The sequence below is a fragment of the Myodes glareolus genome, chromosome 10 (genome assembly GCF_982192425.1).
Source record: "Myodes glareolus chromosome 10, mMyoGla1.1, whole genome shotgun sequence".
Lineage (NCBI taxonomy): Eukaryota > Metazoa > Chordata > Mammalia > Rodentia > Cricetidae > Myodes > Myodes glareolus.
This window is the reverse complement of record NC_142035.1, coordinates 13,085,222-13,100,266: the sequence shown is the minus strand read 5'-3', so window position 1 is coordinate 13,100,266 and position 15,045 is coordinate 13,085,222. Positions and strand designations below refer to the sequence as shown.

Here is a 15,045-nt window from a genome sequence, read left to right as displayed (position 1 = left end):
GTGTTTGCAGAGCTGACTCCTGGTCAAGATATTTTACATTGAACGTTCAGAGATCTATAAATGGTGTTGTAGATATTCTAGAGAATACCTTCCTGCTAATGAGCATCTTCTTTCTCAATTTATGAAGCAATATGTTCTCATACAATTATTTTGCTAAGTTGGAAAAGTGGAGTTGGTTTAAATCCATCTAAGCAGTTAGGGCAATGAGATGCTGCCAAGCATGACTACCTGAGTTGGATCTTCAGTACCTACATGATGGAAGGAGAAAATGGACGCTCATGGGTTGTTCTGGCCTCCATATGCGTGCCTTCTAGACAAACAAACAAACAAACAGATAGTGAAATTAAACCAAACAAAACCAGGTTAATTGTGGTATGAGACAATATGATCTAGAAGAAAGAATATTGGACAGGCCAAACAACAAGGTCTGTACTGATCCTTCATCTGTCCCTGGCTGTGAGAACCGCTCAAGTCATTGTGCTTCATTTCCCTGTAAAGCAAGATGGTCCTCATGTCCATTGTGACTTGCACCATCAGTGGTTTGTACAGTAAGGTTTGCATTGTTTTCAGTAGTGAAGAACTGCCATATATACACTGCAGAGGGCTAAGTGTTCCAAGCTGATTGTCTCATTTTTGACTGACACCTTATTTTATGTGTTCTTGGTGGTTTTAGAGAGATTTTGTTTTCCGGCGCTTTTAGGAAGAGCAAGAAAGTCTGAGTGTGGCTAGCCATGTAGCAAATAGCAGGTCTCTTTCCTTAGGACTTACTATGTACCCCAAGCTGGCCTTGAATTAGAGGAAGTTTACCAGTTTCAGAAGATTAGGATTAACTTTAGAACTAGAATTTCCATGTATAATATTTAGCCTATGTGTGTGTCTGTATGCTCATCTGTGAGACTCTGACACTTGTGTAGTAAAATAAATGCCTTTCCATGTTGAATAGTCTTGCTGGTCCACTATTGAATAAGTGCTAATTGATGTTATTGAGTAAGAAACTAAAGCCAGGTGTATTGGCACATACCTTTAATCTATCACTCAAAAGGTAGAGGCAGGAGGATCAGAAATTCAAACTCATCCCTGTCTCCAGAATAAGCATAGTTTGAGGCTGATATAATATAAATGAAACCCTGTCATCAAACAAACAAACAAAGGATAAAAAGGAAAAGGCAATTTTATAGTTATACTTTCCACACTTATGTATGTATGTATGTATGTATATATTAAGGCTTTCCAGGGTGACCTTGAACTAAAGCAAACTCAATAGTTCTGCTTTAACGTCACAGAGAACTGTTATTACATGCATGTCCCCATGCTTGGCTTTCTAAATCTGTACCTATGCACTGTTACTAATTTTTAGATGCATTGGATCATTGTATGCTTATTAACATCTTTCCCAAAGGTTTCCCCCAAAATTTATATCTGCATTTTGCATGGATATATGTGGACCATATGTATTCAGTGTCCAAAGCAGCCAGAAGAGGTTGTCGGGTCCCCTGGGACTGCAGTTACAGATGGTTTGAGGCACCATGTGGGTACTGGGAATATGAGTTCCCTGGAAAAGCAGGCTGTGCTCTTAAACCTCCCAGTCCTCTCTTCAGTCCCTAATTCTTTCCTGCTTCCTCCTCCTCTGTTTTGTTTTTACCAGACAGGGTTTTACTGTATAGCCTTGACTGTTCTGTAGACTAGGCTGGCTTCAAACTCAGAGACCTGCCTGCCTCTACCTCCTGAGTGATGGGATTAAAGGCACCACCATCTGGTAATTTAAGGAAAAAAAATGTAAAATTAAATTTCTGTGCCTTTAACCCCCCAGCACTCGGGAGGCAGAGACAGGTGGATCTCTGTGAGTTCGAGCCAGCCTGGTCTGCCAAGTGAGTGGACAGGCTCCAAAGCTACAGAGAAACCCTGTTTTGAAAAACAAAACAAAAACAAATCAAAACAAAACAAACAAAGGAGCCCATACAAACTACAGGGTACATGTGGAGGTAAGGGGACAACTTTTTGGAGTTTGTTCTGTCTTTCCATGATGGTCGGACCCAGATTTAACTAAGTTGTCAGGTTTGATGGCAGGTGCCTGTTCCCCACTGAGCCTCTCACTTGCTAGGTACTTGCTTTAGTTGCAGCACTCCAGAAGCCGAGGCAGAGGGAGCATAAGGCCAGCTTGTACATGCTGAGTTCCAGGACAGTCGGGACACCATGTGGGACACATGGGCTTTACTGCTGCAGTTTCTGGACATGACTGTGTGTCCTGGTCAGAAAGTAACTTGCAGTAGCTAGCTTGCTTTCTTTGCATTTTATGTGTGTGGGCATTATGTCCGCATATATGTTTGTGTACCATTTGTGGGCAGGGCGCACCGAGGTCAGAAGAGGGCGTTAGATCCCTTGGAACTGGAGTTAAAGACAATTGTGAGCTGCCATATGGGTGCTGGGAATTGAGCCTGGGTTCTGGGAAAGCAGCAAGTGATAGCCCCCCTCCAGTCCCAACTTCAGTAGCTTTCATTGACTGTTTTTATTTGTTTAAAATGCTATGACAGGACTTAGAGAATTGACTTTTAAAAAAATATGAGTAGATTTTGGCTCTAAGTAGCTGCATAGCCAGACTGGTTTAAATCTGCTTATAATACCCTTGTTGAGCTATGCCATGTAAGACAGATGGGATTTTAGCATATCTGAGAATGTCTTCGTCAGAATGCTTCATCAGCTGCTGGAACTGACAGGAGATTCCTTCCTAATAAGTTAATGTGTTACTACTATAATTTTATAGTTTTGTAAACATTGTGTTATTGCCATATGATGGAGAATTTAAGTTTTAAATACAGTTTTTCTTTTTCCTTCCTAGTTTATTTTTATCTGTACACTAAAACCCTATTGGTTTGCATTTTCCTCAGCTTTCAGCATTGTTATTTTGTATGTTTTGCCGATCTGTTCAGCGTATTAGTATTTCATCATGGAAATTTGCAGTTACTAATTGCATTTGTGGTTTAGTATCTTTTCACATGTTTGCCTGTTTGTGACAGGCTGAAGACAACTTAGGTCCTACTCTGTGGACTTTAGGGGATCATATTTAAGTGTGAGAACAATCACTTATCTGATGATCCATGTTGCCTGCCCTTGAGTGTGTGTGTGAGTGTGTGTGTGTGTGTGTGAGAGAGAGAGAGAGAGAGAGGGTGGGGGAGAGGGAAGGATAATTTCAGATGTCATCCATAGAAATGTCATCTATTTCCTTTGACACAGGGCCTCTTGTGGGCCTGGGACTTAGCAATTAGGCTTGCCTGGCTGACCAATGAGTCCCCAGATTGTCCGTCTTGTCTCTGCCTTCTTGGTGTTGGAATTACAAGAATGTGCCATCAAGCTCACAATGTGTTTGTTTGTTTGTTTTTGGCTATTGACTTATTTTACCTGGGTACTGGGTAGCAAGCATAGATCCTTGTACTTGCAAGGCAAGCGCTTTATTGATTGAGCCTTCCCTTCCAGCCTCATCTTTTAAAATTTAGGTTTTCATTTTCTTTTTTTAAAAATAATTTAGTTCTTTATATTTTGCATATGTCATTTTTTCAGATACTTTTTGGGAGTGAAAGTGTATATCTGTGCCTTAGCACGTATGTGTTGGACAGTTGTGTATGTACATGAAAGCTTGCTTGCCTTCCAGGGTGCCTCCTCATCTTATTTTTTGGGACAGAGTTTCTCAATGAATCTGAAGCTTGCTGGTTTGACTAGATTGGCTGGCTGGCATTCCTCAGGGCTTCCCTGTCTTGGTCTCCCCAGTGCTGTGATTTAGAGTGTGCTGCAGTGCCTGACTTTCTGTGAGCTGGGGTCTAACTCAGTCCTTGTGCTGGTGCAGTAGTCACTGATGGGACCGTCTTCTCAGTCCCAGATAAATCGAATAGTTTTCTCCTATTTTATTTTTCCTTTCAGTTCTGGGGATTGAACTTAGGGCTTTGCATGTGCTAGCCAAGCACGCTATGTCTGAGCTTGACCCTTAACCCTTTAAAATACCTTAATTTTAGGTCAGTATTAAGATCATAACCACAGTGCTCACAGCCTGCACGAGGACTGTCTGTTGGTCCCATTGGTAAACATGCAGTGACAGCACTGCTCCCCTAGTTAGTCTAACCAGGGTTGACTCCCAGGATGTAGGCTGGTTTATGAACAGGGCAGCTATATAAAGATAATGTAAGACAAAAGGGCCTTCTCAGATTGGACTCTAACGTTGGGTGTAGCCAGCCCACCTCCTTCATTGTTGGAATATAGGTATGAGCAACCACCCTGCGTATTTTGGTGATGTTGACTTTGATTGTTGGGCACTTGCTGCGTTTTTCCATTGCATAGTTACTTAAGAGGAGGTGCTCTCTGTTCCGTCTGTGGGTGTCGAGTGTATGATTTTGGAGATAGCCTAACCCTCCTTCACCTTTCACCCAGTCTCTTTAGCTTCCTTGGTTCCTAAATTAGTAATTTTGATTTTTTTTGCTGACTGCTGATATTTTCGTTGCGTCAATCCTTCTCTACTGTCTGCCTTTCCATTGCAAGGAAGAGCTGCTCTGTATGCTGCATGTTCTGTGCTTATTGTGATTCCTGTGTTTTATTCAGTGGGTTGTTGCACTTACTCATTTTAATACTTCAGATTATGTCTGTGGCCATCTGAAGCTTAACTTTGATTATGGTGAGGTTTTTTTTTTAAACTTTATATTTAATTATGTATGTTTGTATGTCAGTCTGTGTGAATGTATGCTGTGTGTGTGTGTGTGTGTGTGTGTGTGTGTGTGTGTGTGTGTGTGTATGCCTGAGGAGTCCTGGGGATTGAATTCAGGCCATCATGCTTAATGGCGAGCACCTTCTCCTGCCGAGCCATCTTGTCAGCTCCAAATGCTGTATTTTGAAAAATGAATTCCGGGCCTTTTGAGATGACTCAGTTGGTAAGAGTACTTGCTGCTTTCTCAGTGCATTAGAACCCAGTTCTCAGCACTCCCTTTGGGCAGTTTATAACTTCAGATGACTCCAGATCTGATGCCCTCTTTCTGCCTCAAAATGTGCACATGCACACATAAATAGATAATAAAAATGGATCCAGATGTATTGATCTGGATTCTGGGTTATTCTTGGAAAGTCCTTTTTTAAAACTTAAGACAGATGACCATTGTTGATCATCCCACCTCCCACTTTCACAACCTCTGATATTCCATTACCTACAGGCACAAGCTAGTGGGTGGGAAGACAGAAGAGAGGTGCTGATAGATCCGGTAGAGAGAGGATAGCCAAGACCATAACCATTATGAACTAATAATTTAAGCTGGGCGGTGGTGATGCACACCTCTAATCCCATCACCTGGGAAGTAGGGACAGGCTAATCTCTACTTCTTGGGAGATCATATTTTACATAAAAGAAACACAAGACAATAGAATCATTGGTGGGCTAGGAATGCAGCTCAGAGGTAGAGAAACTGTTAAGACTCCACCCCCAACATAGAAAAAAACAAAACAAGGCTGGGCCTAGTGGTATACACCAGATTCTAGAACCTAGAAACCTGAAGCGGGGTAGGAGGGTGGTATGTGTTTCCTTCTTTTTTTTTTTTTTGGTAGACCGGAAGACATAATGAGACAAAAACTCAAATCTAAAACCATAGGGAGGTTGAAGGATCTAAAAGGAGTTAGAGAAGGGGAAAATTTGGTCAATATTATATAAATTTTTAAAAATAAAAATAAAAAATGGCTGGGTGATGGTGATGCACATCTTTAATCCCGGAATTTGAGGCAGAGGCAGGTGGATTCTTTGATTTTGAGGCCAGCCTGGTCTACAGAGTGAGTTCCAGGACAGCTAAGGCTACACAGAGAAACCTTGTTTTGAAAAACTGAAATAAATAAATACTTAAATTAGACAAGTTACCAAGAAACCAACATGGGCACTTTACTGATTCTAGGTGTCTGGAACTTCTGGAACTTCAAGCTTGATTGTTATTTGAAAAGTAAAATGAGGCAACAATCCTTTTATAATAAAAAGGCCGTTGTAGACAATTACAGGAAGGTGCAGGTTTCCTGACTCTGCCTGGTGTGCTATCCAGTTCTCTGAACTGTGTTAGGACACAGAGTGTTATAAGTGGGGTATGGAGTGTATTTAGGTTTCCTAGCTATGCTCATTGACATTGATACTTTCCTGTTGCTGAAACTGGATTTGTTCTACTTACTATTAGTGTATACTCTGAGAATTTTTAAGATACAATAACATTTGCATAATGCTGACAGGTAAAAGTTCAATTGCATGTCAGAGTAAAATTTCATGAATTTTCTAATAAGCTTTAGATTTTTCCTGTGACTTGGGCCTTTTCTGGTTTCGGGTCAAGGAACTGGGAGTCTAATTCTGTTCTTTGTAAGGGCTTAGATCCTCATTCGTCATTTGCACCCTAGGTTCAGGTCATTTTGTAGTTTTTTGTAGTTAAAATGTTTTTTGCACATTAACAAGACATTTTAGATAGAATTCTGACATGAACACTATGCAGATTGAATTACGTTTCTGTTTAAATATTAAGGAATAGAAATATTTTTCATCCTTATATCCCAGGATCCCAGGATCTTGCCAAGATAACTGTGTGGAAATGGAATCTATCCCAGTGTTACTAAATAACCATCACCCACTTTCTCCCCCCAGCCTCATGCTAGTCTTTGCCTGCAGCTGCAGTGGTAGGCATCGTTCAGGAAGTGACCTTGGCTTGTATTAATCAAATTCAGAACACACAAAAAAGCTTCTGGCTAACATGCTGACTTGATGTAAAATTTTGTCGCATCCATTTTCCTTCAAAATGAGGCCATCCTGTAAAAAGAAAACAAATTAAATGCACGCACACACATAGTGTGCACACTTCTGCAAGCTGTGTATAAAAAGACCGAACTAGACGTATTTTAAAAATCAGACTTATTTATAAATTTATATCATGGGGTTAAATTATTAATAGAAAATTACTTTTATAATTCCAAGTTGAAAACGATGTACATTATCACTGATTTTTATTATGGTCTGAACCTTGTACATCAAGTTGCTGTGTAGATTTTCTGTGCAGTGAGGACAGTATGCAGTGCTCTGGGCCTTTGGCTGTTGTGTAGTAAGTGAGGCATTTCTGTATATTCCTTACTTCTGGTGTTTCAGAAATAGCTGGTTATTTGATATTCTTGGTTTGGATAAAGTCTACTATCTATATGGGCCCATTTTAGTATTCAGTGGTAGTGCTGGTATGGATCTCAAATCCAGGCTTGTAAAACTGCAAAAATTCAACCAATTGACATATCAATGAGGAAAATATTTCTATCTATAAATCAGCTTATCTATAAATTTAGGATTTAGTAGATCATTTTGATAGGAGAGTTTGTACAGCTGTTTCCCCTTGTGTGCTTTAAGGAATAGCAGCTCTCACACTTGTAATTCCAGCACTTTGAGGCTAAGACACAAGGACTGTTGCTGGTTCCATGCCCCTGTGCACCCTTGTCTGCTTGCCTGCCCTGCTCATCTTGACCCTGCTCACTGTTAGTACAGAATGCTGACAATGGTAGTGGATGGATTAATGCATTTTTTTTTTTTGCATTTGCCGGAAACTCATAAAAAATGATCAGGAGGACAGCTCTGTCTATTGCCAAAAGACTTTACTTTTCAGTTTTTTTTTGTGCGCAGAGGGCTGTGCTGGGTCCTGGAGGGCTTGGCGAGAAGGGTAGAGGGAGACAAATGGCTCCTTAGAAGCCTAGCTATATTTCTGTAGACTCCTCTTGTGAAAAGGACAGCACACGGCAGTTTGTATCAATGACCTGAGGGAGTGGGAGCCTAAACACTATAATTAATGGGCTTCATTACTGAGGTTTTCTTTTTAAAGCATTTATAGGGAACTAAACTGGTATCATCTTCTATCATTGTAGGTTGTTGGTAGAATTGAAGCCTCAAGGAGGAAAATCTTTTCTTAACCTTCCCTGATTAATTCTTTGTCTTTACTAGCGTTATTGATTGGTTTATTGGATGCTCTTAAGATAAAGAAACTCTGACTTGAAGAAGGAGGATAATTATCAAATCATTTTCCTTCTCAAACTCCTGTTTAAAATAAAGTTGTCACATGAATTTAGGGTTGTCGGGTGCCATTTTACCTCTCCTGCTTCTTGAGAGAGGCCTTGGAGGAGCAGCAGCGGCCTCGGTAGCCAGGGAGTTAATGCTTCTGCAGCCCGAGGGTCAGTGCAGTCTCTGTTTCCTGATTGGCTGCTGAAAGGTGAAATTGAAACCACTGTAAACTTTTGACCCTGTAGCAGTTCCTGTGGAAAGCCTTCTACTGGTAGAGCCTGCTCACCGCCCACCCCCACTCCCACCCCCTTTGCTGTATTTATTTAGTGTGATCCTGCGAGGCTCTACCCTGCTTTTCAGAGAAGGAGAGAGTGGGTGAGACGGAGAGAAAGGAGGAGACAGAAGAGCAGCAAAGCAAGCAGCTGCAAGCAGCTTGCTGACATGTTGCTCTCCTTCTAACCAGGTCCTTACTAACTTGAGCTCAGCCAGTTCACACACTGCCCTGCCATTAGGATTTTGTGGTCTCGTTAGCCTCTAGGCACGTAGAAGCAGAATGGCTTGCCTCCACAACTTTTAGACTCACTGTAACTGGCTAGCCTGACGCTGGAGTTAAAGGTGTGTCTGCCACCACACCCCACATTAAAAAAATAATAAAGCTTTTTATGATTTAGTTTAGCATACACAGTTCTGGGTTTATTATGGCATTTTCATGCTATGTGCCATTGTGCTTGCTCTAGCCCACCATCTTCTCCTCTTGCTCAGCTCCGCGTCCCCTGATCTCTGTGAGGCTGGAGATTGTTCAGCAGAATGCCTGACTTTGCTTCCTGCATGTGCTGAGCTAAAAGCTTTCACTTTCAATTGCCTTTTATGCATTTCTATTATGTATCCTGTCTTCCATGTAATTTATAGACAAATGGCCAATATTTTCTTTCTTTCTCTTTCCTGTTTCTTTTTTCGTTTGTTTTCCTTTGTAGCCCTGGCTGTCCTGGAACTCACTCTGTAGATCAGGCTGGCCTCTCAGATTCGCCTGTCTCTGCCTTGCTACTGCTGGGAGTAAAGGCATGTGGCATCGCTGCCTGGCTGCAAGTGGCCAATATTATATAAAGTGTTACTGGAGTTGGCAGGATGGTTCAGTGGGTAAAGAAAGGTGTTTGTTGCCAAGACTGATGAACTGAAATTGGACCCATGGTGGAGAGAACAGATTTTTGAAAGTTGTCCTCTAACATCCGTATTTCTGTCATGGGGTATAGGGATGCGTGCGTGCGTGCATGCACACACACATAATAAAGACATCCTTTAAAATGTGTTTTTATCATCTTTGCCTTTTGGGGTGTGGTGGTCTTGGGGTTGGATCTGGGCTTTGTGCACACTGGCAAGCCCTCACAGTGAACTTTGTCCTCAACTCTGTTTTTGAGAGAGGATTTGGCTGTGTAGCCCAGGCTGGTCTGGAACTAGCCGTCTACCTGTCTTTGCCTTTCCAACTCTGGGACTGCAGACGTATGTGGTTGTACTTTTGTCATTTACTATGAAGAATTAGCAAGACGTTTAATAAATCTGGGTAATCTTTGCAGAGATTGCCTGTTTCACTAGTTATTGTTGACAGAGATGAACAGTTTTGGATTTGTCTTAATTTCCCATCTTAATAGCGCTTCAGGATTACTCATTTTGTGATGCTAATAGCTCCCACCCTTTTTTTGTCTCTGCCTGTTTGATGCTCATCAAATGCCAATTTCATGGACATCATTTTTGTTTCAGAAACTTTAGTGCCTGTTTGTGCCTGCTTTTGCTCCTCCCCAGTTAATGGTGGCACTATGATTTCTTTTTTTAATAGTATTTATTTTTATTATTTTTGATTATGTGTGTATCCGAACATGAGCATAGTGCTCCCTGAGGCCAGAGATCAGGAGTTATAAGTGGCTGTGAGTAACCTGACAAGGGTATTGGAAAACCAACGCAGGTTCTCTGCAAGAGTAAGTGTATGCCCTTAACCACTGAGCATCTCTCCAGCCTCCTGTAATTTCTTTTTCTTTCTCCTTTTCTTTCCTTTCTTCCTCCTCTCCTTCCTTTTCTTTTTTCCTCCCTCCGTCCCTTCCTTCTTTCCTCCCCCCCCTTTTTTTATTCAAGTAACTGCAAATAAGGAGCCAGAGGGGTTGCCACACATTGGGCGTCAAATGAAGCATGATTAATAAAGAATCAGAGAGAGATATTGGGGTTCAACTGGAAGGTTCGAAAAGCAAAGCAGCTAGCCGCTGGCTCTTACCTCGATCTCAGTCTGAAATGGTGATCCTGCCTCCAGGAATCTCAGAGGGAGACTGAGATTGAGAACTTCTCTGTTTTATAGTTCTCTCTAGTTCTGGGATTAAAGACATGCACCACCGCTGGGACTAAAGGCATGCACTGCCAGTTTCTATGGCAAACTAGTGAGGCTGCAGGGATTAAAGGTATGTGTTATTATGACCTGGTCTGTAAGGCTGACCAGTGTGGCTGTTTTACTCTCTGAATTTCAGCCCAGCTTTATTTATTAAAATAAAATTGAAATGCCACTACGGGGAGCCCCAGGCTGGGACTAATACTGGCCACCCCTCCCTCATAGAACAAGGGGAGAAGGTGATTTTATACCCTTTCCCCATCAAAGTGCCCCCCTCTACAGACTCCATTGCATCTAAGGGCAGGACTCCATCTTCTGGTGTGGGGTAGTTAGTAGCCAGCCTGCCGCATCCTATCCCCCTTCCCTGGAGTGTTTTGGGGAGGAGAGTGTAGACAAAATGAGAGGGTAAATTTTTGAAGGAGGCTGGCTCTATTCATTCTCTCTCTCTCTCTCTCTCTCTCTCTCTCTCTCTCTCTCTCTCTCTCTCTCTCTCATTTTCGAGACAGGGTTTCTTTATAGCTCTGAAACCTGTCCTGGAACTAACTCATCAGCTGGCCTCGAGCTTACAGAGATCTGCCTGCCTCTGCCTGCCAAGTGCTAGAATTAAAGGTGTGTACCACCACCACCTGGCTGCCCCCCCCCCCAAGGCTGTTTTGGGAAACCAAGGCTGTTACTTTCATTGTATTTTTCAGGTTGCCTTGCCTAGGACTATACATATTTATAAAGCATTAAGTGACTGTAGGAAATGGTTTGAGGTCAGATTGATCCTTTCTCATGGGCATTGGTGTAGGTGCTGGTGCATAGCAGAAACCCTGCTAATCATCTATGATGATCACATTGTGAATGCTGTGCTTAACTTTTTTTAAAATAAAAACTGCAAGTTTTTTTTTTTTCAAGACAAGGTTTCTTTGTAGCTTTGAAGCCTGTCCTGAAACTAGCTCTTGTAGACCAGGCTGGCCTCAAACTCAGAGATCTGCCTGCCTCTGCCTCCTAAGTGTTGGGATTAAAGGTGTGTGCCACTACTGCCCAGCTAAAAATTGCAAGTATTGATATGATCAAAAAGGCATCTGTGCTGATTCCCAGAGGAGCCATCATGCTGAAGGGAGAGTTGGGAATAATAGTAATAATAATAATAATAATAATAATAATAATAATAATAATAATGCTTAATTTGAAGAAAAGACAATAAAATTCATATACACACCCTTTTTGCCCTTAGGATCAAAAGATTTGCTGAACAACAGACTCAGAGATCGGTAAAAATAAGCTCCTACCCGAACCTCACTGACTGGGCTGCCAGGTAGGTAATTCATGCACTTTCCTTGACTTGATTGCTGTAATTTTCTTTTTTACTTGAACTGCCTGAAGGCTTTGCCTTTTGCTTTGTGCTTAATGTGCTTTTTTTGATGATGGTTCAGCAAGTGGACTTGGTTGAGCCACACACTGGTCTATGTTTGTCTATAGTATACAGACAAAATTACTCGGGCGGGGGGGGGCAGGAGGCAAAGCAGCCCTGCCTGCCTCTCTTGTGAATATTTTAAGGTTTTTGGGTAAAATTGGAATCTGCCTGGAGTGGGTGGTGGTACATACTTTTTTTTAGTCCCTGCAGAGGCAGGCCAGCCAGGGCTACAAGGTGAACCCTGTCTAAAAAGCAAATTGGAATCAGCTACCACCCATGTTTGCTATTTCCCCCAGATCACTTGTGCAGACAAATGACATAGCCCCGTTCTTAACCTTTAATATTACATCATAATAGTAAAATAAAAATCAAAAAGCTGCTGGATCGCTTAGAAAGCAGTTCACTTTGCCCAGCTAAGTTAAGTGTGTATTATCCTGCCAGTTCTTGCTTAGTTAGTCCTGAAATCTGGGTATTTGAATCCCACCCTCCTTGGACACGTTACTAAACAGGTTTTATCTAGTTTGCTATTTTCCTGTCCTTTTGTCTCACTTTCTGTTTCTAAGTTTAGCCTTCTCTAGGTCAAGAGCTGTAACTTGGAGCGGCAATTTCTCACTTGCTGTGTCCCCTTGCTGCTTCCTTATCTGCTGTTTCTATGCGTTTGTAATTTTGATGCAAGATTTTCTTATGTTCCTTTTCCTGTTTACAGAGAAAAAGAGACAGTGCCTGGGGACTGCTCAGCTTCCAGCCACCTGCTGAGCATGCTCCAAGCTCCGCGTGTTCAGCCGCTAGTCTAACCCCGATTAGTTAGGCACCCATCCTGTTTCCTTTTGTATTGTTTATACTTAAGAATTAATCCACAGCTTGTAGGCGCCCTCCTCGCTTTCATTCTGTATGATTCTTTGGCCTATTGGATGGTGCCACCTACAGTCAGGACAGTCCTTTACCCTGTCCTTCACTGTTCACTTGCCAGCTCTGCAAGAGAGTTCACAGATGCACCCAGAAGTGTGCTTGCTGTGCTCATGAAAACCATTGATTGAGCACTGGTGGCTCAATCCAATCAAGCTCCCAGTCAAGATGAACCCTCTCAATGTAGTGGATGGAGAAGCATAGTGTAGATGGAGTAGATTTTGGTTGTCTTTTTCTGTAACACTTAACTAAAATTCTCATTCTAAAAGTTCTCCTGATGGGTTGGTGAGATGGCTCAACTGGTAAAGGCACCTGCTGCCAAGCCTGACAACTTGAGTTTAATCTGAGACCCGTATGTTGGGGGAGATGTCCCCAAGTTGTCCTTTACCTACACATACATTATGTTCCCTTTCTCCATGCAAAATATCATTAAAAGGCCTGGGCAGTGGTGGCACATGTCTTTAATCCCAGCACTCGGGAGGCAGAGACAGGCAGATCTCTGTGAGTTCGAGGCCAGCCTGGTCTAAAAAGAGATAGGCTTAAAAACTACAGAGAAATCCTGTCTCAAACAAACAAACAAACAAACAAACACCATTAAAAGTTCTCCTGGTTATAGTGAATCAATGTGAACAAAATATCACTGGCAGAGGAATGACTACTAGACTGTATTTATCCCTGTCCTTCATTTTAATTTGAGAAACATTGCTTTGATTATATGCTAACTTATTAAATACAGGCCCTAGTTATGGAAACTTAGAAAGGATGCTGCCTTAAAGCCAAACAGCTTAACTGACTGTTTTCAGTCTTATTTTCTTTTGGGGTGTATGGATCATTAATCTTGCCAGTTGCCTGCCTAGAGACAGTGACTCTCAGCATAAAGCCAGGAAGCACAGATGGCCAGTTAGTAGTAGAGAAGCTAGTGGGACAGGACTGTGGTCTTTCATAAGTTCTCATAATGATCAATTTGTACACTTTACAGCTCTCAGGTTCTTTCCAACTCTAAGTTTTTGTGGTTGACAGATCTGGTTCTTCATGTAGAGACTCTTATTTACTTAATGTTTCTCCCTACTCATTAAAGTACAAGATTGCTAGTGAGAGTAACATTCTCTCTGTATGGGTCCTCACTCTGTAGCCCAGGCTGGCCTTGAACTCAATGATGCTCTTCCTATAACCCTTTGAGCACTGTTCTTGTGCACAGCACAGTGCTGAATGCTAATATTCCCTTTTAAAGGAGATATTTGTGGGGGTAAGTTAATACTGGATCATTCGTGATTTAGCATATGCCTATAACCCCAGCATCAGGAGACTGAGCCCGGGCAGTTTCATGGTGAGTTCCAGGACAGCCTGGAACTACAGACCTTATGTACAAAAGCCAGACCTAAACACCTCCCACTCTGAACCTAAACAAATGAGAGTACAGTCTTTGGTTTGCTATTGATGACCTGCTAAGGTGGTAGAATGAAGTTTTAGTAGGTGTGGTTAGGATTATTACTGGGGCTCTTGGGCCTCTCCTCCAAGCTAGCAAAAGTTTTTTTTTTTTTTTTTTTTAAATTTTTTTGAGACAGATTTTTTCTATGTAGCCCTGGCTGTCCTGGAACTTGTCATGTAGACCAGGCTCGCCTTAAACTCAGAGCTCCGCCTGCCTTTGCCTCCTGAGTGCTGGGGTTAAAGGTGTGCACAACCACTGCCGAGCCCCAAGAAAGTTTTTTTTTTTTTTTGTTTAAAACAGACTATATATTTTTTTTCCCCTTTGGTCATATCTATTCCCCTCTACAACCTTCCGCCCCCGCCCTCATATTTTTTATCTCTCTTAAAAAGAAAACCAGAACAAAGACAACCCAGCCGGTTCTAATAGTAGTTACTGACTGGCATTAAGTGGCTTGTTTACTCTTCCTCACAGAGGGCAGTCTGTGAGGAAGAGTGAAATTCCTGATATTGTGACTCAGGCGTCCAGTTCTTTTCCTGTGTTGTGTTGATGTGGTACTGAACTTCACTAGCTGTAGTGAGTTTGTTCTCTCTCTCTTACAGCTCTTTTTCCTTCTAGCTCACTGTTCTGTAGGATGAGACGGGAGTAATGAATAGTATGTATGTATCTGCACCATGTTAGATGAACTGTTTTAAAATTTAAGACACTAATGAGCATTATTTTGTATGTTGTATGCTCTGATTTATTTAACGTGTTTGGGTGTTTGCCTGCTTGTATATCTATGCACCACATGCATCTAGTGCCTGCAGAGTTCAGAAGAGGGCATCAGAACTCATGGATCTGGAGTTACAGATAATTGTGAGCTATCATGTGGGTTCTAGGAATCGAACATAGGTTCTCTGCAAGAGCAGCCACTGCTAAGC

The 15,045-nt window shown here is 41.9% G+C and overlaps 1 protein-coding gene across 3 annotated transcripts in view; it reads left to right on the top strand.

Moving 5' to 3' along the window:
* Positions 1-15,045, top strand: part of Ncoa3 (nuclear receptor coactivator 3) — an 85,978-nt gene that overhangs the window by 29,380 nt on the left and 41,553 nt on the right. Inside the window, exon 2 of one of the 3 annotated variants that reach the window (XM_085697007.2) lies at positions 11,611-11,691. The exons of the other annotated variants lie outside the window; for them this stretch is intronic. The gene's annotated coding sequence lies outside the window, so the exon portion shown is untranslated. The remainder of the gene's footprint in view (positions 1-11,610; positions 11,692-15,045) is intronic. 3 annotated transcript variants of the gene reach the window in all.